Raw genomic sequence first — 25,313 nt, 5'->3', positions numbered from 1 at the left:
TACAAACATAAGAAAAATATTACAACAATTTTAAACTAATTACACCTACTCTAAGCCCCCTAATAAAATAACAAAGACCCCCAAAATAAAAAAATGCCCTACCCTATTCTAAATTACTAAAGTTCAAAGCTCTTTTACCTTACCAGCCCTGAACAGGGCCCTTTGCGGGGGCATGCCCCAAGAAGTTCAGCTCTTTTGCCTGTAAAAAAAAACATACAATACCCCCCCCCAACATTACAACCCACCACCCACATACCCCTAATCTAACCCAAACCCCCCTTAAATAAACCTAACACTAAGCCCCTGAAGATCATCCTACCTTGTCTTCACCATACCAGGTTCACCGATCGGTCCTGGCTCCAAAATCTTCATCCAACCCAAGCGGGGGCTGGCGATCCATCATCCGGTGGCTGAAGAGGTCCAGAAGAGGCTCCAAAGTCTTCATCCTATCCGCGAAGAAGAGTAGATCCGGACCGGCAACCATCATCTTCCAAGTGGCATCTTCTATCTTCATCCGATGAGGACCGGCTCCATCTTGAAGACCTCCACCGCGGACCCATCTTCATCCGGCGACGTCCAACTGAAGAATGACGGTTCCTTTAAGGGACGTCATCCAAGATGGCGTCCCTCGAATTCTATCAGCCAATCGGAATTAAGGTAGGAATATTCTGATTGGCTGATGGAATCAGCCAATCAGAATCAAGATCAATCTGATTGGCTGATTGGATCAGCCAATCGGATTGAACTTGATTCTGATTGGCTGATAAGTATTTAGCTTTAAATAGGAATAATTTATTTAATAAGAGTTAATTAATTTCGTTAGATTAAAATTATATTTAAATTAGGGGGGTGTTAGTGTTAGGGTTAGACTTAGCTTTAGGGGTTAATACATTTATTAGAATAGCGGTGAGCTCCGGTCGGCATATTAGGGGTTAATAATTGAAGTTAGGTGTCGGCGATGTTAGGGAGGGCAGATTAGGGGTTAATACTATTTATTATAGGGTTAGTGAGGCGGATTAGGGGTTAATAACTTTATTATAGTAGAGGTGCGGTCCGCTCGGCAGATTAGGGGTTAATAAGTGTAGGCAGGTGGAGGCGACGTTGAGGGGGGCAGATTAGGGGTTAATAAATATAATATAGGGGTCGGCGGTGTTAGGGGCAGCAGACTAGGGGTACATAAAGATAACGTAGGTGGCGGTCAGCAGATTAGAGGTTAAAAAAAATTGAATCGAGTGGCGGCGATGTGGGGGGGGCCTCGGTTTAGGGGTACATAGGTAGTTTATGGGTGTTAGTGTACTTTAGAGTACAGTAGTTAAGAGCTTTATGAACCGGCGTTAACCCAGAAAGCTCTTAACTACTGACTTTTCTCTGCGGCTGGAGTTTTGTCGTTAGATTTCTAACGCTCACTTCAGCCACGTCTCTAAATACTGGAGTTAGAAAAATCCCATTGAAAAGATAGGATACGCAATTGACGTAAGGGGATCTGCGGTATGGAAAAGTCACGGCTGAAAAGTGAGCGTAAGACCATTTTTTGAGTGACTCCAAATACCGGAGGTAGCCTAAAACCAGCGTTAGGAGCCTCTAACGCTGGTTTTCACGGCTACCGCCAAACTCCAAATCTAGGCCTAACATTACAGAAAAAAAACAACCTAAGATTACATAAAAAACCTAACATTACAAAAAAAAATTGTTTACAAAAAAAAGCAAAAAACTAACATTACAAAAAAACTACCTCTAACATTACAAAAACAAAATTATTTAAAATAAAAAAAGTTATTCTTATTTTAATACCCCTGTTTAACCCCGCCAAAACAACCCACCCCAAAATTATTTTTTTATATAGGGGTTCCCTTGCATTCTTATTGGCTGACAAATTCAAATCAGCCAATAGGATGAAAGCTGTTTACATCCTATTGGCTGAGTTGACTTTGATTCTTTAAAGTCAAATCAGCCAATAGGATGTAAGCAGCTTTAATCCTATTGGCTTATTTGAATTTGTCATCCAATAGAAATACAAGGGTACTCCTTTATAAAAGGAGTACCTTGCATTCAATCTTCAGTGTGTGGCGGGAGATCGCATGAAGAGGACCTCCGTGTTGCCTAGATGTCACAGATGATCGCTCCGCCTCAGCGCTTCTGCCTCCAGGATGAAGATAGACGATGGTCCTGCGATGGATGAAGATGGAGCTGCCTTTTTAAAGAGTTTTTTTGCCGGACTTCATCAATGTTAAGTACCTATTTTGGGGTTAGTGTTAGTTTTTTTGTTTTTAAGATTAGGACTATTTTTATTTTTCATGGGCTGAAAAAGAGCTGAATGCACTTTTAAGGGTAATACCCATACAAATGCCCTTTTCAGGGGAATGGGTAGATTAGGTTTTTTTTAGTTAGGTTTTTTATTTTGGGGTTTGGGGGGGTGGGGGGGAGTAATTTGTTTATTTTTTGGCAAAAGAGCTGTTAACTTTAGGGCAATATCATACAAAAGTCCCTTTCAAGGGTTATTGGTGACATATTAAGTCATCACAGTGGTTGTACAAGCTTAAACAGTTTTCATTCCTTTCTTAGAATATTGTTTGTTGGTTTTGGCTTATTGTATCCTATTAATAAGAAGGTCTCTTAACTATTGCATAAACCATATGTATTTATCTTTCACAACCACCTAGCTTAGAAGTGTTGTACTAATTAACTGGGAGTATATAATTTTTGTATGATCAATATTTTGCCTTAGGAATAATTTTGAATATTATCTTTAATTGTACTCAAATAAACAAATAAACTTATTAAACTAATTAAACTAATCTGTGTGGTCTTTTTTTTATATTCTACAGTGTCATATAGACAGCGTCTGTCGGGTCCCTTAGCTAGCAACAGGGTTGCCTTGCTATCTTATTCAATGCGTCAGCCTGTTTGCCCTATTCTCAGGAACCAGGCCATTCCTCTCTATCTCTGACCATTTTCCCTTATTTTGCGAGTCACTTTTAGAATCCAATTAAACCAAATTTTCTGGAATTGATCCGAGGTACCCTGGATCTGTGATGCCCTTTCTGTCATAGTATATATGTCTTGAATCTTGTCTATCACCTCCCTCCAAGCGGGAGCCCCCATCTTTGAATACCTCGCTATAGAGACTCTGGTTGCTGTGCATAGTATTTTAATAAATGTATTAACTGTTGAATTGAACCGTGGAAACCCCTGATTCAGGAGCGCCTGGGACATGGTCAGGGAAATAGTCTCATCGAGTATTTGTCCTAGTAAATCATTTAACTTGCTCCACGTGTCTCTTATTATAGCACAGTCCCACCACATATGACTATAGGAGCGTCGCTCTCCACAACCTCTATAGCATAGTTTGAATTTGTTAATTGAGAAATGAGATGTACTTATCGAGGTCAGGTACCATCTGAACAACGTTTTAATGGTGTTTTCCCTAAGATCAGCACTAATCAGACATTTACAAGAATCATGGAGAATTTGATTCCATTCCTCTTTTGGGAGGGTAAACCCTAGGTCCATCTCCCATTTTGTAGCTATGCTGGATTTAGCCTTATATTTGCTTTCTTGGATATCTACGTACAGTTTAGAGATTGTGTGTTTTTCTCTATCGGGTGACTTGCATATCCTTTCCAGGGTTGTTCTTGGTTGTTTTTTATGATGCATGATATATCTATTTAGGGCAGAGGAAATTTGTAAATAAATGTACCAATGCAATTTATTTGGTTGCAGGTTCTCCTGCAATCGATTAAATGTTAATATATGACCTTTCACCATAAAGTCTGCCACTCTATACAACCCCTTATTTGTCCATTTACCTAACTGTCTCTGGGTCTCTTTTGGCAAGAGATACCTTAGAGGTCTAACCCATGTGTTTGTAGGCATGAGATCTTGGGCTTTAGTGGCTGATTTCCATATTAGCATTGTGTCAAGGATGGTAGGTATTCTACAGGTATCATATCTGGTCCACCTTCCCGGATCCCACAAAATACTGTCTGAGTTTTCTTGTCCATACAGGTCTTTCTCTATTTTTGTCCAGACAACACTCTGTGACTGTTTACTTAGGCCTAACTGTCTGTGTTGGGCTAAAACATGTAAGGCTATTCTCGCTTTCCTATCTCCCCTCAAAAAGGACTGGAGATCATAGTTTTTGCAATTCTAGGGGGGTATTTTAATCGGTAAGGCTCTAAAAAGGTATAAGATTCTGGGAAATACTTTCATTTTGACAGTTGAAAGACGGCCATACCAAGAGAAGTTGCCCCTCTTCCATTTCTTTAGATCTCTTCTGATAGTTTTATATAGTGGGGTATAATTTAGTTTATATAGCTTATCATATGAATCTGATATCTTAGTTCCAAGGTAAGGGAGGGAGTGTTTAGCCCATGTGATATCAAAATTAATCTCTATCAGTTTCTTTGTATGTGGGGGATTGATAACGGTAAAGCTTTGCACTTATCTAGATTGACCTTATACCCCGATATTCTTGAGTGTTCCTGCAGGATCTGATATAAATGTGTGAAGGAATCCAGAGGTTTAGTCAACGTCAGTAAAATATCATCTGCGAATAGTGATAGCTTGTATTCGGAACCCCCAATTCTAACTCCTCTAACATCCTCTGAATGTCTTATATGGGAGACTAGTGGCTCGATTCATAGTGCAAACAGAAGCGGGGACAAGGGGCAGCCCTGCCTGGTACCGTTCAAGATATTTATGCATCTGGATTGAAAGCCTGCTGCACTTATGCCAAAGGTACAGAGTTAATTCCCTTAACTGTCTGCATGAATGCTCCCTTAAAGCCTATCTTCGTTAAAACCTCAAACATGTATGTCCAGTCTATTCTATAATGAATTTATAAAGAAAGAAAGAAGCACCGGCTGCAAGATGAAAAAGTAAAAATATCCTTTATTTCCACCATTTGTGTCAAGTTAAAAGTTCCACATTTGTGGCACAAACAGGGGGTGCAAATAACAGAAATGGTCAGCAACTGACGCGTTTCGGCTAGGTAGCCATCCTCATAAGCTCCTACTTGTCACCATAAAATTCACATATTTAAAAGCAACAGACCTTTTCTGAGTGGTTTCACGTTAATTACTGAATGATTTGCACATGTTACACAATAAGTGTGTTCAGTCAAACTATTAACCCATAAAGAAAGAAAGGAGTCTGAGTGTTGGAGTCAATCTTTGAACTTTCTGACCGTCATATAATGTTTCATAGTAAGTTGCAAAAATATCTGTAATCTCTTGTGGGTTTGAGGTCCGTGAACCATCTTGCTTTTGTATGGTAGGGATAGAGTATGTTTTTGTTCTGTCTCTCAATTTGTTAGCTAAATATTTATCGGGCTTATTCGAGTATATAAAGCAATTAGCTTTCAATCTCTGGATAGCTCTTATTGCAGAGTCACTCAAGACCTTTGCCAGGACATTTCTTTTGGTCTGAAGCAATTTAAAAGTGGTTGTAGATAGAGTTTGCTTATGTTGTGCCTCTAATGTGTGTTTTGTTAGATAGCCTAGTGAGCCTCAACTTTTCTTTTATTAGAATCCCACTAATGAAAGGTTTGTGTGCTGCCCAGGAACATATCGGGTTATTTGTAGAATTCTCGTTAATTTGCCAGTATTCCGTCATAGTCTTAAGTGTCTTATTGTGAGTATGTTCATTTTTAAGTATGTTCGGGTTGTAAGCACTGTTCCCTCTAAGGTGCGCGGCAGCGCGGCCGCGCACCTTCCCTCTCTGTGTAGCGCAGGCAGTACATCAGGCCGCGCAAAACACAGAAGGAATGTAGAAAGTTTTTATTTTTTTTAATTCATCACTGCAGTAGCCTTCAGGAAAACACAGCTGCAAGACGTTTGACAGAAGCACTATTAAAAGGTCCCTCCGGTGTAGAACAGCTTAATCTGTTTCCTGTGCTACACTGAGGGGGAGGACCTAAGCTGACTGACAGCTGTGTGCATAAATCACACAGTGCTGTCAGAGACCAGAGAGATCAAACACAGATCAAAACGGAGGGCAGCAGGAAATAAGCATTTTTAGCTCACTGTGCACTGCTGGAAGCCGGTCACTGACATCTTACCGTTACCGGTAAGCCTTACTTGTTCCCCAGTAATATAGTACATGTGAGGGTCTGGGCAGGGTTTAACTGAGGATTTACTTAGGATTTATTTGTATAATGGAGGTCTGAGTGATAGTATATATTGTAAATAGAGTGGTGGCAGTAGGGGGTTAATTACAATATACCAGCAAAAAAGTTTGCTTGCCCTTTAAGATTTTGCAGAGAGTCGCTGGAGCTGACAGGGCACATTTGAGGAATCCGATGTCGGTCCTCTACACGCTGTAGTCAAGAGCTCCCTAATCTAAATGAAAAGAAAACAACATGTCCCGAGTCAATGCACATAATAAATTTAAAGCTGCTCTTAGTGGTTAAACTTTGATCACTGAAGCAGGTCAGGCACAATTCTCCAGTCAACATCTGTCAGGGGTCAAATTATTTACACTGGCATCCAGCTCACAGAAATGACTGCTTCTGGAAAGTGAGTTGTGGCTACTATAATACCATGGTCCTAGTGCCCTTTCCTGATGTATTTCTGTAAATATGTGTATGAGAGTGTAAATGTGTGTGTATGTAAATGCTTGTGTGTGTAAATGTGTAAATGTGTATGTAAATGCTTGTGTGTAAATGTGTATGTAAATGTGTATGTATGTAAATGCTTGTGTGTGTAAATGTGTATGTGTATGTAAATGCTTGTGTGTAAATGTGTGTGTATGTGTGTGTAAATGTGTGTATGTAAATGTGTATGTATGTAAATGCTTGTGTGTGTAAATGTGTGTATGTAAATGTGTATGTGTGTGTATGTAAATGCTTGTGTGTGTAAATGTGTATGTAAATGCTTGTGTGTAAATGTGTGTGTATGTGTGTGTAAATGTGTATGTAAATAAATGTGTGTATGTAAATGTGTATGTGTGTGTAAATGTGTATGTAAATGCATGTGTGTGTTTGTGTGTAAATGTGTGTGTGTGTAAATGTGTGTATGTAAATGTGTGTAAATGTGTGTATGTAAATGTGTATGTGTGTGTGAATGAATGAGTATGTGTATATGTATGTTCTGTGTGTAAATGTGTGTAAATGTATGTGTGTGTGTGTCCTCTAATAGGATATATAATATAGTACCCATGGCGGGGGGGAGGGATTGTCCCTCTTTGAACATTTCAAATGTTGGGAGGTATTAGCCAGATTCCCAGAGACAGATATGAGATGACGACAGAGAAGTTTGTAAGTGCGAGGGTGAGTGGGTAACGATGTCTGTCATGCATTCTTGCAGGGAAACAGTTAACTGTATGTCATTTATATCTGTAGCTATCAGGTATTGGTCATCACCCAGCAAGTGAGGTTGCATTTTGTTTAAAAATGTATTGCCTGAGCCAGTATGCAATAATCTCTTATTATGGGCCTAATCTGATTATCACTGATTCGAATAATGATACCTATTACCTTTCTATTTCTGAAATATTTATCATGAATCGCTGTCACATACTGATATTCTGATAATTTATCAGAATATCAGTATGTGACAGTGACTCATAATAAATAATTCAGAGATATATAGGTAATTGTTATCATTATCATTTGTTTCTATAGATGGAAATACAAGGTACACTGTGTATGTGTGTGACTTTATACCTTTGATACATTGCTCAGTAAATTGGTAAAAAAACAAGCTGATGCCTACTACTAATACAATGGACATTAGCTGGTTTTATCTTACTTTGATAAATACCCCTCTTAAATATCATAGCAATTATGGAAAAGGCAATTCTGCATAGAACCAATTAAATAATAACATGTATTGATTCCAAAATTTCAGGCAAATTACTATTTCTTTAAACTGCTGCTTTTTTTCATATAAAGACCCATTACATTACATAATGATTGGAGTAATTATACTGTGTGTGTATATTTACATACAATGTCATATATATGTTTGGTATGCGGTTAAAGGGTTAGTGGAGGGGGTGGGCCTCTTTGTCCTAAAATGCCCGGGCCTCCTTTTGGTCCCAGTCCGGCCCTGGATAGAAAGAATGTCAGTGGAAGAAGTGCAGCCCTCCCTCCTCCGTACAGCAGAGCAGACACTGAAGGCAGCCGAGTAGGTGAGGTTGGAGATTTTCCTCACATGCCTTAAGTTACCAAGTTGGCATGATGGTAGCTTTTGCTGCAGGTTATCACAGTTTTAGAGGCAAATATTACTTCTTCTTCTGTGTTAACATGTTAGCCTTTATCAGCATTTGTTTTAAAATGTTTTACTGTTAACACATTAGCATTCATCTGAGATTTCTATAGGATCTCCCTGTTGTGTCATACAGCACTGTAAAATAGTTTTTTTCATTCTTCATCAATATTTCAGTGCAACATTTCAGTCAAACTTATAACATAGGACTCTAGTAAAGTTAAAAATAAATGCTTTTGCATGTACATACATAGACAGGCTGCTGGTGACATTCCTTTCATTTACTGAACAGAAATAATGCATATGCATAGGAATACATCTGAGTACACAGTCAAACCTTGCTATATGTGATACTATACTAGGGCATAATACCATAAATATATAATTTCTACTGGCAAGTGTATGAAAAAAAGGGGAAATAATTATTTTAAAAGGGACATTACAGTCAAAATTAAAATGTGCATTAGTTTATTTTACTTTTGAATAGAAGCATTTTTCATGTTCACCTGCCAGTGAAAGTTTGTGATAGTTAGAGGTTAATCAAAAACACACACAGGGTCATGAAATAGTGCACAATGCTCACACAACTTAGTCTAGCAATAGAAGAAGCTTTTTTGTCTTTTTTCCAATCCAGGATTCTTTTAACAAAAACAAACAAACATGCTAATCATTATTTAACCCCCTGGCTACCAGAGAGGATTGCAGCGTATTCATATACAATGCACTGTAGCCCTTTTTGGCAGATGTGGGGTTAAATTATGCTCACAAGGTGGTCTAGGCATCTGAGGAGGTTATGCAGGAGACTGACGCTTGTCTGTGTCACAAGCTGACAGTTTTGATATACAGTTTGAGCAATATCTGTAGTATTGTGTATTGCTATTGCTTTTATATGAGGGTCTATTTAATCAGTATTGCTTCGGTGTGTGTGTGTGTATATATATATATATATATATATATACTCAATGCCGCACACAAGCTGTATCAAGCCCGCACACAGAAAAAAATAATTGCACACACAAAATTTTTTTTAGAGGGAACATTGGTTGTAAGTCCATGATCTCTGTCATTGGATGTTAATTATGCCACCCATCTCTACCTGGACCACGGAGTGGTCAGACAACACACAGGAATGTATATGCGAGTTTATAATATTTGGAATCAGAATCTGGCTCACCAATACATAATCCAGTCTGGTATACGTTTTGTGTGCATGTGAGTAATAAGTGTGTTCAATCGTACTTCCGTATAACGTCTCCCAGGTGTCCACCATATTATGTGTAGCTAGTGACTCTCATATTGATTTGGCTATCAAATTTTGTCTATGTTGCTTATTCGTAATTTTAGTCTCTTTAGCTCTTAGATATGGTGTCAGTGTGATATTGAAATCTCCTGCTAAAATTGTTCTGGATTGAGACCATTGTGATGTGAGATCTGATGGAAAAACGAATGTTGTTTCTCGTTCGGAGCATAAACATTACATAAAGTTACCCGTGTGTCTTGTATTCTCCCCCTTACAATAAGGAATCTACCCTCTGGGTCAGTTATAACCTCTTCTGTTGTAAATTGCAGAGAGGAATGAATGAGGATAGAGACTCCCTTCCTTTTTTGATCTGTGGTGTATTGGTAGTGGATAGAGAAGTGCTTATGCCAGAATTTTGTAGTCAGTGTTTGTGTAAAATGAGTCTCCTGTAGGAATATAATTTTTGCTTTTAGTCTGATATATTGATTAAGGGCCATTTTGTGTTTCACATTTGTGTTTAGGCCTCTCACATTATGTGAGAGAACTGTGAGCGTGGGTAACATTAATTGTGGTTATGAACACTATAACTACCCAAGCGTTGTTTTTGTCCTGACTTTCTTGGGCTGACAAGCTTTCCCGTAGCCACCAATGACCCAATTGACCACACAAAGATAACAACACATAAACATTTTTAACACATAACAATAAAATCTCAGGCATAACACCCGAACAAAAATGATGTTTCATAAATTTCCTACAGTAAATAATTGTACAGGGTAGTAAATCAATATAACTATTGCTTTAGTAACAAAGGTTATCGTTTTCTAAAACAGCTAGAGTTCCATCATAGGATATGACCCTTAATGTTCATTGGTATAACATCCCAATCTGTGTAATCTCTCTTATATTGTAGTATCTTACCTGCATAAAAACATCTCTATTTCTTAAATATATACATTTAAATTTTAAACAAAATCTGTTTTTGTATTTTGAGGACTGTTCCTCTAGTGCAGGGGTGTCCAAACTTTGCTCTCCAGAGGTTTTGGAACTACATTTCCCATGATGCTCAGCTAGATAAAATGCTGGCTGAGCATCATGGGAAATGTAGTTCCAAAACCTCTGGAGAGTAAAGTTTGGACACCCCTGCTCTAGTGTATTGTTAGGCAGACCCATAATGGGCTCTCCCTACAGATTACTGAGTCAATAGTTCCTGTATAGGGAGAATTATGGAGAGTGTAGAGTATAGGTGTGTAACTTTTTATACTCATCTGCCGCGTGTCTCTGTGGAAGTCCGGATGATGTAATAAGAGGTGTCCTAGTGGTACCCCTTTCTTAGCTGAATCATTTCGGTTTCTTCTTGGTGACCTTGATCCATTTGGCCCTTTTATTGGTATCTTCTCTTTGTGGGTTGCGTTCAACTTCAGAGTCGTTGTGACTGGTTGGTAGATCTGGGACTTCCATTTTAAGATATGCACAGATTTCTGGAATATCTTGCTGTTCCCTGATCGTCATAGCTTTACCTTCATGAAGAATGTGTAAGGCAAAGGGGAACCCCCATCGGTAGTTTATTTGATTTTTACGAGTAATAGGGTGAGTGGTCTTAGTGAGCTTCTCTTTTGTAAAGTTCATATGCATAGATCTTGATAGAACTGAACTACCACACCCTGAAACTTAAAAGTTGGATTTTTCCTTGCTGCTTGGAGGATGGCTTCTTTTTCAGGGAAGCAGAGCAATTTAACTATCACATCCCTGGGTGGGTAGTCTCCCCATGGTTTTGCTTTAAGGGCCCGGTGTGCCCTCTCTATTTGAAAGTTGTCTTCATCTGCGCAACCAGTAATTGCCTGAAATAACTGTTTTAGGTAGTTCTGCAGGTCTGGTTGCGTTATGGATTCCGGGACTCACTTGAGTCATATGTTGCATCTACGTGTGCGATTCTCTAGATCATCCATTTTGTCATGGAAATTGTCTAGTTCTTGCTGATGGTCTTGAGTCCGCTGAGACAAAGTAGTCACACTTTCTTCCATAGTATTCTCATTGTCCTCCAATGCAGATACTCTTGTACCCAAATCTAGTATGTCGTGCCTTATCTCTGCGAGACTGTTGGTGACTGTGGTTTGGAAGGCATGCATTTTATCCCACCATTTTTTCAAAGTTCTTATTTATATCTTGTTTTGAGACTAGGGCCTTGATATCAGCTCTCGTGACTGGGGTTAAATCCGCAGAGCCAACCTGTGTATCAGAATCTACATCTAATTCCTCCCCTTGCTCTGCTTCTTGGGGTTCTGCTGTTTTCTCCCCTTTAGAGGTTTTGAAAAATAAACTAGCTGCTGCAGATCTTCCTGTTGAGGGAGTTTTGTTTAGTCTTCTGGCTGCCATTGTCTCTCAAACTGTATAGAACTGTACCTATATGTCAAAAAGGCTGATTGTTTTAGGGTTGTTTTGATTTTTTCAGCAATATTGTATTCAAGTTGCAGATGAGAAAGTACTGAGTAATGCCCTTCTGATGTATTAGGTATTTTTGTACTGTACCTTTAAAAAATGGGTAAAGTTATTTTCCCCATGTAGGGGTGAAGTACTCAAGGGATCTGTCTTGTGTAGCAATTATTGCTCAATTAGGGATATAGTGTGGGACCCTTCTTGCTTGGCCTGTTCATCTGCTTAGCAGCATGTCTCTATACTACCAGTGTCCAGAGCTTCATGAGCCAAAATAAGGACATAGCTCTAATGTGTCACATTGTAAAATGCCCTATCTGCCATATATAGGAAGGTTATATGGATAAGCAGGCTGTAAGTTAATATCGCTAACATTTTGTGGCCGGTGGCTGGGTAGAGAGTTCCCGTTTACTGTTCAGGTTGTGTTGTAAAGTAACAGTGTGAAGGGTCTCTTACTATGCTTCATGTGCAATTTCGCCATACCTTGGTGGAGATTGCAAGGTCCTTATCTGTTTTATTGCAGCCGTTGCGTCTGCGTTGCTCCACGGGGTTAACAAGATGGCGCTTCCTCAAATTGCACCCGGAGCTTCCTCCCGGCTGTTTCACATATTTCTGCTCGTTTTCGGTCTCTATTCACCACATCTGTGCCTCCCTGCTAACCGGTGTATATTCCTGAACAAAAATGGGTTTTCTCAATTTGCTGCTGCCAGTTTAATACCCCTTTGTTTTGTTCCCTGCACGGAGCAGTACAATTATGCCACCATCTCCATCCTCAAGCTCCACCCTGTTTATTTTAATTCTAAAGGTAAGTTTAATTTTTTTATAAGATAGGAATGAGTTAATATTTAATGTAAAGTTAGCGGGTTGTTAGGTCTAGGGGTTAATAGCTTAATTTTGTTTATGGCGATGTGGGGGGCTGGCAGTTTAGGGGTTAATAGGTTTAGTAAGTGGTAGTGATGTGGGAGGCCAGGGGTTTAGGGGTTAATATATTTATTTAGTTGCAGAGGGGTCCGGGAGTGGCAGGATAGGGGTTAATAACTGTATTAGAGTTGTGCTGGGCTCCGGGAGTGCAGGGATAGGGTTTATACATTTATTTAGTTGCGGCGAGGTCCGGGAGCGGCGGGATAGGGGTTAATATATTTATTTAGTTGCGGCGGGGTCCTGGAGCGGCGGAATAGGGGTTAATAACATTATGTAAGTGGTGATGATGTCAGGGTGGCAGATTAGGGGTCTTTAGACTCGGTGAACATGTTAGGGTGTTAGGTGTAAACGTAATTTGTTTTCTACAGTAGAAATCAATAGGATATCTGGCATCATCGAACATGAGCTTTCACTGCTTTCAGACTCCCATTGATTCCGATGGCATCCACGGCCTCCAGGATGGTGGATTGAAAACCAGGTACGCTGGGCCGGAATAGTGGCGAGCGTACCGGATAGAAGTTTGATAACTTGCAAAAGTTGTCAGATAGTGCAGAATTTGTATTCGGAACATCTGTAATGACGTGAGCATCGATCTGTGTCGGATTGAGACTGGCGGATCGTATGTTACGTCACAAATTTCAACTTTTGCCAGTCTGTAGGCTTTGATAAATGGGTCGAATCAGACTCGCCACAATTACGCTGCGGAATTCCAGTGTATTTGTGGTTGACGGCTTGATAAATATCCCTCCTTGTCTGCATGATGGGTCAGCCCTCGGTCCGGAGTCGGATCAAATGGGGGACAGACTTTCCCTGTTTTATCAGGAGTGGTTACAAAATGTATTAGATCCTTGGGCTGTGGGGATTGTTTCTCAGGGTTTCAAGATAGAATTACATTTTCTCTTTACCAGGGTCTGGTGTCTGGTGTAGATCAGGTAAAAAGAGAGGCATTCTTGAACTGCAGTCAGGATCTTTACTCTCTGGGAGTGATTGTTCCAGTTCCAGTATAGGAACAGGATCTAGAATTATATTCTAATCTGTTTGTAGTTCCCAAGAAAGAGGGAACTTTTCATCCCATTTTAGACCTAAAGTGTCTCAACAGTTTTCTCAGGGTATCATCCTTCAAAATGGAGACCGTTCAGTCCATTCTTCCTTTGGTCCAGGAAGGTCAGTTCATGAGGACCATAGACCTGAAGGATGCTTATTTTCATGTTCCTATTCACAGGGATCATCTCAAATTTCTGAGATTCACTTTTCTAGACAAAACACTTTCAGTTTGTGGCTCTTCCATTTGGCCTTGCCACAGCTCCCAGAATTTTCTCAAAAATTCTGGGGGCTCTCTTGGCAGTGATCAGTTCCCGAGGAATTGCAGTGGCACCTTACTTAGACAACATTCTGATTCAAGCGCCATCTTTTCAACTAGCAAGCTCCCATACAGAGATCTTGTTATCTTTTCTACGTTTCCACGGATGGAAAGTGAATCTGAGAAAGAGTTCCCTTGTTTCAGCTCCAATGGTGGTGTTCTTAGGGACTATAATAGATTCTCTATCTATGAAGATTTTTCTGACGGAGGTCAGAAAATCCAAAATTCTCTGTTTGCACCTCTGTTCGGCCATGTGTAGCCCAATGTAGGATAGCAATTGGTTTGATAGTCACTTCCATGAACATAATTCCCTTTGCTCGATTCCATTTGAGAGCTCTGCAATTATGCATACTCAAGCAATGGAACAGAAATGATTTGGATCTGTCCCTGAGGATAGATCTATATGTATTAACAAGAGACCCTCTTCTGTGGTGGTTTTCTCAGGAACATTTATCTCAGGGCACATGTTTCCAGAGACCTTCTTGGGTGATTGTGACCACGGATGCCAGCCTGTTAGGTTGGAGAGCAGTCTGGTTAAGGTGCAGGGATTATGGACTCGGGAGGAGTCTGCTCTTCCCGTAAACAACTTGGAGTTGATAACTTGCCCTAAGTTGGCTTTAGCCTGATTTATCAGATTTCAGTTGGACAATATCACTTAGGTGGCTTACATCAACCACCAGGGAGGAACTCAGAGTTCCTTAGCCATGAGGGAGGTGGCTCAGATTATTCAGTGGGCGGAAGTTCACAATTATGGTCTATCTGCAATCCACATTCCATGAGTGGAAGCGTATTTTCTGAGCAGAGAGACTTTTCATCCCAGGGAGGGGGCTCTCCATCCGGAGGTGTTCTCCAGGTTAACCTTCAAGTGGGGGGTGCCGGAGTTGGATCTGATGGTGTCTCAGGAGTACGCCAAGCTTCAAGGTACGGTTCGAGGTCAAGAGATCCACAGGCAGCTCTGATAGATGCTCTGTCGGTGCCTTGGAAGTTTGGTCTAGTTTTTCTGTTTTCTCCGTTTGCTCTTCTTCCACGAGTCATTGCTCGTATCAAACAGGAGAGAGTGTTAGTAATTCTAATGGCCTCGCAGGATCTGGTGTGGTATGCAGATCTAGTGAACATGTCATTTCTGCTTCCTTGGAGGCTGCCTTTGAGGAAGGATCTTCTAACTCAGGGTACTTTCTTCCGTACAAATCTCGTTTCTCTGAAACTGACTGCTTGGAGATTGAACGCTTAGTTTTGTCTAAGCAGGGTTTTTCTGAATCGGTCTTTGAGACCATGATTGAAGCTCGCAAGCCTGTTACTTAGAAGATTTTCCATAAGGTATGGCGTAATACCTTTATTGGTGTAAATCTAAGTGCTACTCTTGGAGAAGGGTTAGGATTCCTAGGATTTTGTCTTTTCTCCAGGAAGGTCTGGAGAAGGGGTTGTTAGTACTCTGAAGGGTCAGATTTCTGCTTTATCTATTCTGTTGTGTAAGCGTTTGGCGGTTGTGCCAGATGTTCAATTTTTTTTGTCAGGTCTTGGTCAGAAACAAGCCTGTGTTTAAGTCAGTTACTCCTCTTTGGAGTCTTAACCTTGTTCTTAAGGTTTTGCAACAGGCTCCGTTTGAGCCAATGCATTCCATAGATAATAACTTGTTATCTTGGAAGGTTTTGTTTCTTGTTGCCATCTCTTCTGTGAGGAGAGTTTTGGAACTCTCGGCTTTGTAGTATGATTCTCCTTACCTTATCTTTCAAGCAGATAAGATGGCTCTATGTACTAGGTTGGGTTTTCTTCCTTAAGTGGTCTTCAGTTAGGAATATTAATCAGGAAATTTTTGTTCCTTCTCTCTGTCCCAATCCTTCTCATAATGAGCATCTGTTGCACAACATGGATGTAGTGCATGCTTTGAAATTCTATTTAAAGGCGACTAAGGTTTTTCACCAGTCTTATGCCCTTTTAATTTGTTTCTCAGGAAAACATAAGGGTCAGAAGGCTATTGCTACTTCTCTTTCCTTTTGGTTGAGAAGTAGGATTTGTTTTGTTTTTGAGACTGCTGGATAGCAGCCTCCTCAAAGAGTCCATGAGCTAGTGACGTATGGGATATACAATCCTACCAGGAGGGGCAAAGTTTCCCAAATCTCAAAATGCCTATAAATACACTCCTCACCACACCCACAATTCAGTTTTACAAACTTATGTCAGAGGGATGTGAAGGAAGTATCACCTATTGATTCTATGGTTTTCCTTGCGGGAGATCTTTTCATAGGTTCTCTGTTATCATAGAGATTAATCTCCTACCTCCCTTTTCAGATCCACAATATACTCTCATATTCCATTACCTCTACTGATAACTGTTTCAGTACTGGTTTGGCTATCTGCTATATGTGGATGGGTGTCTTTTGGTAAATATGTTTTCATTACTTAAGACACTCTCAGCTATGGTTTGGCACTTTATGTATTAATGTAAAGTTATAAATATATGTATTGTACTTATATTTGCCATGAGTCAGGTTTATGTATATTTCCTTTTGCAGACTATCAGTTTTAAATTGGGAAAAACGTATTTAGGAAGTTATTTTTTCTTACCTGGGGTATAGTCTTTTCTTCAAAATTGACTGTTTTCTTTAATTTTCACAGACAAAATTAGGCTTGCGAGGCCGCAAAATGGCGCGAGAATTTTTTTGGCGTGAAGGTACGCTCATTGACGCAAGTTTGCCATTTCCTGCATCTTAGTTGATACCAGGTTCCTTGCACAAGGTTGCGTCTGCCATGACGCGAGTTGCGTCATTTTCGGATGTTGTTAGCACCAAAAACATTCATTTTGCATTGCGCGCCATTCTTGGCGCCAAATAATTTAATTATTTAAACCCCACTTCCTATATGCCTCTTGCCTTTCTCTATGCTCAGAGGGCCATGCTGTTTGCATTTTTTTTCCATTCCTGAAACTGCCATATAAGGAAATTGATAATTTTGCTTTATATGTTGTTTTTTTCTCTTACATTTGCAAGATGTCTCAATCTGATCCTGTCTCAGAAACCAATGTTGGATTCCTGCTGCCTGATAACAGTTCTACCAAAGATAGTGTATTTGTTGTAAATTAGTAGAGATTATATATCCAGCGGTAATATGTAACAGTTGTCATGATAAACTTTTTCATGCAGAGAATGTATCCATCAGTACTAGTACAATGCCTGTTGTTCCTTCAACAGCTAATGTACATGATATCCCTGTGAATATAAAAGATTTTATTGCTGATGCTATTCAGAAGGCTTTGGCCTCTATTTATCAAAGTATGGCGGACCTGATCCGACAGTGCGGATCAGATCCACCAGACCTCGCTGAATATGGAGAGCAATACGCTCTCCGTATTCAGCATTGCACCAGCAGCTCACAAGAGCTGCTGGTGCAACGCCGCCCCCTGCAGAATCGCAGCCAATCGGCCGCCAGCAGGGGGTGTCAATCAACCCGATCGTACTCGATCGGGTTGAATTGCGGCAATGTCTGTACGCCTGCTCAGGCGGCCTGCTAATGTCCACATTAGGATAGTTCCCACTTTAGGTCAGCACTAGATCCCATTTTAGGTTCTTTGCACTATATAGTAATTAATCTCCATTTTATTTTGTTAGGTTTCCAATACAGGGATAGTTTCTCCATTTAAGACCATTCACATATCCACACACGTCACCATGTCTACAATTATTTATTCACACTAACCATAGTTTTTACACCATTCACGTTTATATTTCCCATTCACAGCCTATCCCAATTGTTATCATTAAGTTAAATATGTTTAACCAATTGATGCCGCCTAGTGATCACAAAGACATTAAATTTCCAATTGTATGTCCATCAGGACCACTTTGTTCGATTTTTTCTCATCTGTAGTTATATCACAAGTGGGTAATTCTACATGTCTTTCACTCCCCACACATTGATGATAATTCACCCTGTAAATCGGGGTGCAACCATTCTGACATTTGTTTTAACATAGAATGTTGACATTAAGTTGCTATACTAAACACGACAATGAACCTATGAAGAACGGGCTTTTAATCAGCTTGCCGAATAAACCTTCATAGACAGTTCATCATTGGACGACTAGTACACACCCCTTGTCATATGTTCTACTTGTCGGCATTCTGCCGTCACCAAACATAAATTTTCATATTAAATATCCACCGGGATCACTTTGTTTAGTTTTAAGTTTGTTTATTCACATCTATAGTTATATTACGAATGTTTTTTTTTATATACATTTCCACTTCCTATATGTTTATGATAATCCATCTCTGTGCCCTTTGCATCGGGGCGCAACCACACAGACACTCGATTCAGCATAGGGTGTTAACATTAGTTGTTATACAAAACATTCCTATGAACCTATGAGAAACTGGCTTGTAATCAGCTTGTTGAACAAACTTTCATAGACAGTTTGTCATTGGTCGACTAACACACACCCCCTGTCCAATCATATGTTGGATTTGTCGGTGTTTTGCCGTAACTGAATATACAAGCTTTCGATCATGAAAATGCAAACTCACAAATGAGCACATTGTTTCACATTGTTGCACAAGTGACTATTGATATATGGAGACATTTGACTAATCCGCTTACGATCCATATCTCATAATATGACAAGATTGTCCATTTGTAGCCTAACTTACTAAAAATACTATAGGACTTAGACAAACTAGGAAGTATCTATTTTATTGAAGCAAAACATAAGCAAGGTCAAAAACATAAATAGATAATGGCTTTTTATGCAGCTGCCCATTGAGATTTTTCTGTGGATATTAGTAGAGAAGGGATCATCATATTACTGATTAGAAACATCACAGGAATATATCAATTATATACTACACTTCTTTTCTTTCTTCTTTTTTACATGTGACACATGAATGCACAATTTTGTATACATAAAAGGTTAACATTTTAAAATTCCAATTTGCAAAGTACATTTTTTCTTATCAACAACAAATTAGCCTCAGAGACACCTGACAGTTCACACAGGTGAGAATCAATTAGAAACACACCCCTTACAATGGATACAATTGTTTGTTTGTAGGGTATAAAAGACAGAGGTAGGAATGAGTTTGATATGCCTGATGAAACGGTTTGTTAACCGAGAAACGCGTTGCAATTATTGGGGCCAACTGGGTGACCCTGTAATCCACTTTACATAACAACCTTGGTGTTGTTTTTTAACTTTTTGTTTTTAATAAATATTTGCAAACTTTTATTTTTGGAGTGGATCTTATTTCCTACCTTCTGCCTACAACCACTGCAAAGGGCACAGCTACTGAGAAGCATTAAGCCTGCTTTTGTTCCTATTGCATCAATACCAAAAAGATCGTTTGTTTGGGTGAGCTGCCACACCTGCCTGAATCTGCAGCCTGCTTCTACCAGCACATTGGTGTGCTTTTGGAGTATGTGAGTTTTACACTATCAAGCACACACCTATGTTTCATCTTTAATGGTCTGCACATATAGTGCTCTCTGTTTGTTTTATCACACCTGTTGCAGCAAAACAGTATTGGAATTATCCCTGAATGGGTGAGCTGTTACACCCACCTAAATCTACAGCCTGCCCCTACCAGCACATTAGTGTGCTCCTGGAGTATGTGAGTACTCATTTGGCTATTCTGTTGCATTATATATGTCTTCATCCAGACAATACTACACATGAGGCGCCCCTCTGTTGTTTTTTATCTTTCTATTTATTGGAAGAATTTTTAAAAAAATAGTTTACAAAGTAAAGTATGTGAATACAAAGTAGTCAAATACAGTCCAATTTGATTAACACCATCAGATTATAGCATTTGTAACTTATAGGACTAGGTGGGTTGTACTAATAAAGTAGTTAACGTAACACAAGTAAAATAAGAAATAAAATAAAGTTAAAGAAAATAAAATAGGCCCAATTCGGCCTGTTACTGTTCCAGTTATAACCATCTAAATGAATCGCTGTAAGACTGTTTCAAAATGCAATAACAAGAAAATGAAAGAATTAGGTCTCCGTCTATATGATGTTACAAACTATAACTACCTATCAAGGTAAGCCGGCAGGTAAATTGTGATTGGATTTAAGGTACTGATCCCACATGTCTTGGGCAAGTATATAGTGGTTTCTATTGTCTAGTCTGTATGCTCTGTATTCCTCTAGTTCTAAGAGGTCTGAGACTTTGGCTTTCCACTGTATTACCTCAGGAGGATTTTGGGATTTCCAGTTTTTAGCGATAAGTGATTTAGCGCCATTTGTGAAAATGCAAAATAATATAATATGGGTTTTTGTTGGAAGTTTAATATTTTTATGCAGTAGAAATATTAATGGGTCACAGGGAATGTTTTTTTATTTTTTTTTCTCAATTTCAAGAATGATAGCTCTCCAGAAGGAGTTGATAACACCACACCACCACCACATGTGGCCCATACCACTACCTACATGGCCACAACGCCAGCAACGGTTGCTGGTTGTAGGGTATAACTTATGCATACGTTGTGGCGTGAGGTACCAGTTATGAAGGATTTTGTAGTTCATTTCTAATATCCTTGCTGATGAGGAGGAAGTTTTAGTGTTAATAAACATGGAGGAGGCCATTTGAGGGAGAATGATAACCCCCAATTCCCTCTGCCACGATTCCAAAGAGGAGGGCAGATTACCATGGGGAGGGTGTGTAAGAATAGAGTATATCTTAGTGAGAGTGTGACTAAGTGCAGATGTGGATGATAGCAGTTTTTCTAAATTGGTCAAAGGTCTTAGCATGTTGGGTTGGTGTTTGTGGGTGGTAATGTAGTAATGTAGTGGTTGATTCTCCTGTAGGTAAACCAGTTATGAGCCCATGTGAATTCTGTGTCCCGTAACTGTGTTAGGGAGAGGAGGTGTTCATTTTCGGAGATATGGTAGATGGCAATGTCTGGAGAGGGTGTGTGGACCCTGGAAGGCCATCTTCCAACTGACAGGGAAAACTCAGGGTTATGGATCAGGGAGGTCAGGGGAGAAGGTCTGGAAGAGAGATAGGGGTTGATTCTATTGATCTTTTCCCATTGGGTAAAGGTCTCTTTAGTTATCGGGTTTTCTAGGCCTCTGATCCACTCCTCGCTGCCCGGAGCCCAGCAACTAGATTACAAGTTTAAGCCGACGTTAAGGAGTTTCTCGAGAGCGATCTATCTTTTCTTGGATTTATGTAATCTCCAGTCAAGAATTCGCTGGATAAAGATTGCGTGACTATATAGATTCAAGTCGGGAATGCCCAATCCTCCATGAATGCGGGGGTTCATCATTGTCTTCCTATTAATTCTGGAGAGTTTCCCCCCCCAAATAAAGGAGTTGAATAACTGTTGGAGATTATTTAGAAATTGTGGGGGGAGGGGGACAGGGAGAGCTTGTAGTAGATACAAAATTTTGGGAAAGGCTGTCATTTTTATTGCATTGATTCTGCCAAGCCAAGAAAGGCGTCTGGAGTGCCAAGAGGATAACTTGCGCTCCAAGGAGAGTTTTAAGGGGGCAAAATTTAAGTTATAGATTAAGTCTAGCTCGTCGGTAAGGAACGTACCTAGATATTTTAAGGAGGATTTGCACTGGTGGAAAGGGCAGGTGGTTTTAAGTTGCTGAGCAAGGGTGGGCGACAGGGAGACCCCCAGGTATTCCGATTTGGAATGGTTGATGAGAAAATTGGACAGACTATTAAAGAGTGAAAGTTCGTCCAGTAGGGAGGGGATGGAGCTAGTAGGGTTAGTGAGGGAAAACAGCACATCATCTGTGAACAGGGACAATTTATAAGATTCCCCCCCAATCGAAACACCCTTAATCTCTGGATTTTGGCAGCAAATGTTTCTAAGATACAGATGAACAGTAAGGGAGACAAGGGACACCCCTGTCTAGTACCATTCAATATCTGAAAGGGGGTGGAGAGTGTACCATTAATTGATATTCAGGCACTTGGGCGGTTATAAAGAGTGACGATTCTATGAAGCGTAGAATCTCCGATACCAAGGGTTTTAAGGGTAGCTTTGAGGAAGGGCCAACTAACACGGTCGAAGGTCGCCTCTGCATCTGTGGAAAGGAATATCGTGGGGAGGCCTTGTTTTTTAGAGTGCCAGAGGAGATGGAGATTACGGACCATATTGTCTCTTGCCTCTCTGAAGGGGACAAAGCCGACCTGATCTTGATGGATTAAATCGGGGAGATAACGGTTTAGTCTATTCGACAACAATTTAGCGTAAATTTTTAAGTCCGCGTTCAAGAGGGATATCGGTCTATAATTGGGAATGAGGTCAGGGGACTTATTTGGCTTAGGGATCACAGAGATGTGTGCTTGCAGGGAGAGCGGGGGGAAGGAGGAGTTATTATCAATGTCGGTGAAATGGGCCAGGAGTGGAGGGGCCAATACCTCAAGGAATTTGGAGTAGTATGAGTGGCCGAAGCCATCTGGGCCTTGGGCCTTACCAGAGGGAAATGAGAGGATGGCCTTCTGTAGTTCTTTTAGGGTACAGGGGGAGTCTATTTCTGATTTTTGGTCCTCAGTAATGGAGGGGAGCTTAAGGGATGCTAGATACTCTGTAATTGCCAAGTGAGTAGGTGGGGCCGTATTTCTGTGTAAGTTGTAAAGATTTTCATAGTATGTTCTGAAGTTATTAGCTATGTCTGAGGAGGAGTGCCAAACCTTACCCTTTTATGGACATGATGTAATTCTTAGAGGATTTATTACGTAGGATTCTCGCCAATAGCCTGCCCTGTTTGTTTCCTCCCTCATAAAATCTCCTTCTAAGAAAGAGGGCCCTACGCTTGGCCTCCCTACCCAAGAGGAGGTCTATTTGCTGTTGTTTGTGTTGGATATGTTCAAGTAAGGGAGTGTGCCTTTGGGTGTCTCTTATGTGAGTCTTGTAATTTCCCCAATTCTTCAAGTAGATTTTTAAGTATTAGTGAATTTTGTCTATTTCTGTCAGCTTTGATTGCTATAAGGTCTCCTCTAATAACGCACTTGTGTGCCTCCCAAATATGAAGAGGCAAAACCTCAGGGGTAGAGTTTAATCTAAAATAAGTTGTGAGCTTGTCCAGTATTTGTAATTTAGTCATGGGGTCAGTCAGTAGGGATTCATCTAATTTCCATGTTCGGTCAGGTCTCTGGGATGTAGGCCATTTCAATGAGCAGCTATTCATAGCGTGGTCGGACCAGGTTATGGGATGTATGTCTGTGGATTGGACTAGGGCTAGGCTAGTGACATCTACCATCAGGTAATCGATGCGAGAATAGCTTTCGTGGGGATATGAATAAAACGAATAGTCTTTTACTTGTGGGTGATATATTCTCCATGCATCATGGACATTTAATTTTGACAAGGATGACTTAATTGCTTTTAATGAGCCCTGGGGGACTGAGGAGGAACCAGACGAGCAGTCCAGGCTGGGATCTAAAGCTACGTTGAAGTCACCTCCTAGAATTAGGCTGCCTCTTGTGTGTTCTGAGATTATGTTACCTGATTGGAGGAAAAACCGTCTAGGACTGGAGTTGGGGGCGTAAACATTGGCAATAGTAATAACCTTGTTAAAGAGACGTCCGGTGATCACTATTAATCTGCCCTCTCGGTCCCTGTAAATGTTAGTGGGAAGGAAAGGGATCTGTTTTCTAATCAAAATTCCCACCCCGTTGTGTTTTGTTGAGTGAGAAGAGAGGAATACCTGACCAAATTTTCTAAGAGATTGTAGGGGTTCCCTACCCTTCTTGAAGTGGGTTTCTTGTAGTAGAACAATATCATATTTAAGTTTTTGGAATTCTCTTATGGCACTAGATCTTTTCTGGGGGATGTTAAGCCCCTTTACATTATGGGAAAGGATAGTAATCGTTCTGGGATCCTTATCCATATCTATATTTAAAGGTATGGACTAGTATTGAGAATGGAAGATCTGAGTTCGTGTGTGTGTATCTATCATATAGGTGACGGTGTGTGAATGTAAGATGTTGGTGATACTGGAAGGTAGAGACGGCAACCAGAGGAATGAGTACATATTGATATACAAAAAAGGGGTTATATTTACCTGGCGTTCTTGTAGATCTAACCTGAAAATGGTTAATTAATGTCAAAATAAGAGTGGAAAGACCTTGAGATAAACACTGTATGGAAACATTGAAAAAAATAACACAGTCGGAGCGAGTCATACATGAACATATACAATCAAATACATTGGAACGTGTATAAATGAGCTGGAAGAACAGCAACAAGAAAAAACAAAAATCAAAAACTAAGTCACTACAACAACCCTTGTGGCAAGGGAAGAATTGTAAGAACATCATCCAAGGGGGAAGAATGATGTTGGGTAACCTTTAAGGGTGAACATGAAAATAAAGTCAAAACAAATGGCTTGTTAGGAATAATAAACATAGTTCAAATGGGCTAGTTGATGTGATATAGTGAAAACAGAAAATAACTATGTACGCCCAATCTTGATGAGTCTATACTAGGGTTGCACCGATACCGATACTAGTATTGGTATCGGTACCGATACCAAGTATTTGCATGAGTACTTGTACTCGTGCAAATGCACCGATACTTAAACCGATACCTCCACTTCCTACCCATATGCTATCTTGTGGCATTTTTTTTAAACTGCATGTTCCCATTTCATTTTAAACTGGAGTGGAGACTAAACTAAACATTGTTTACTACTGTTCTACCAATACAAATTGCTGTTATTTGTATTATTGTAGGAGAGATCACTGTACCTCTGTCAGACAAACCCCTGAAATACTGGGCAGTTAATAAACAGATTTACAGCTCTGGCTAAAATGGGCCAAAAATATCTTTCTGCCCCATGCAGTAGTGTGGAAAGTGAAAGACTGTTCAACTTAGAGTCGAACCTCCATACAAATGTCAGATTGATGTTATATAACATCCCTACAACCCAACTGCATCACTGCTTTAAATGTAATATTTTATTGTAATATTTTTTATTTATAAACATGTTCAGTGAACTTTGTGACAAATAAAACTGTTTTATTATTTCATAATGTCTTTTGAATTACAGTCCTTTATAATTATAAAGAAGGAATCTTAAATAATTAGTCTGTATTGTGCTTGGTAAACTGTCACATGCCATTAAAAAAAAAGTATCGGTAATTGGTATCGGCGAGTATTTGAAAACAAGTATCGGTACTTGTACTCGGTCATTAAAAAA

This window comes from Bombina bombina, chromosome 5 (assembly GCF_027579735.1).
Source record: "Bombina bombina isolate aBomBom1 chromosome 5, aBomBom1.pri, whole genome shotgun sequence".
NCBI lineage: Eukaryota > Metazoa > Chordata > Amphibia > Anura > Bombinatoridae > Bombina > Bombina bombina.
This window is presented reverse-complemented; position numbering follows the sequence as displayed.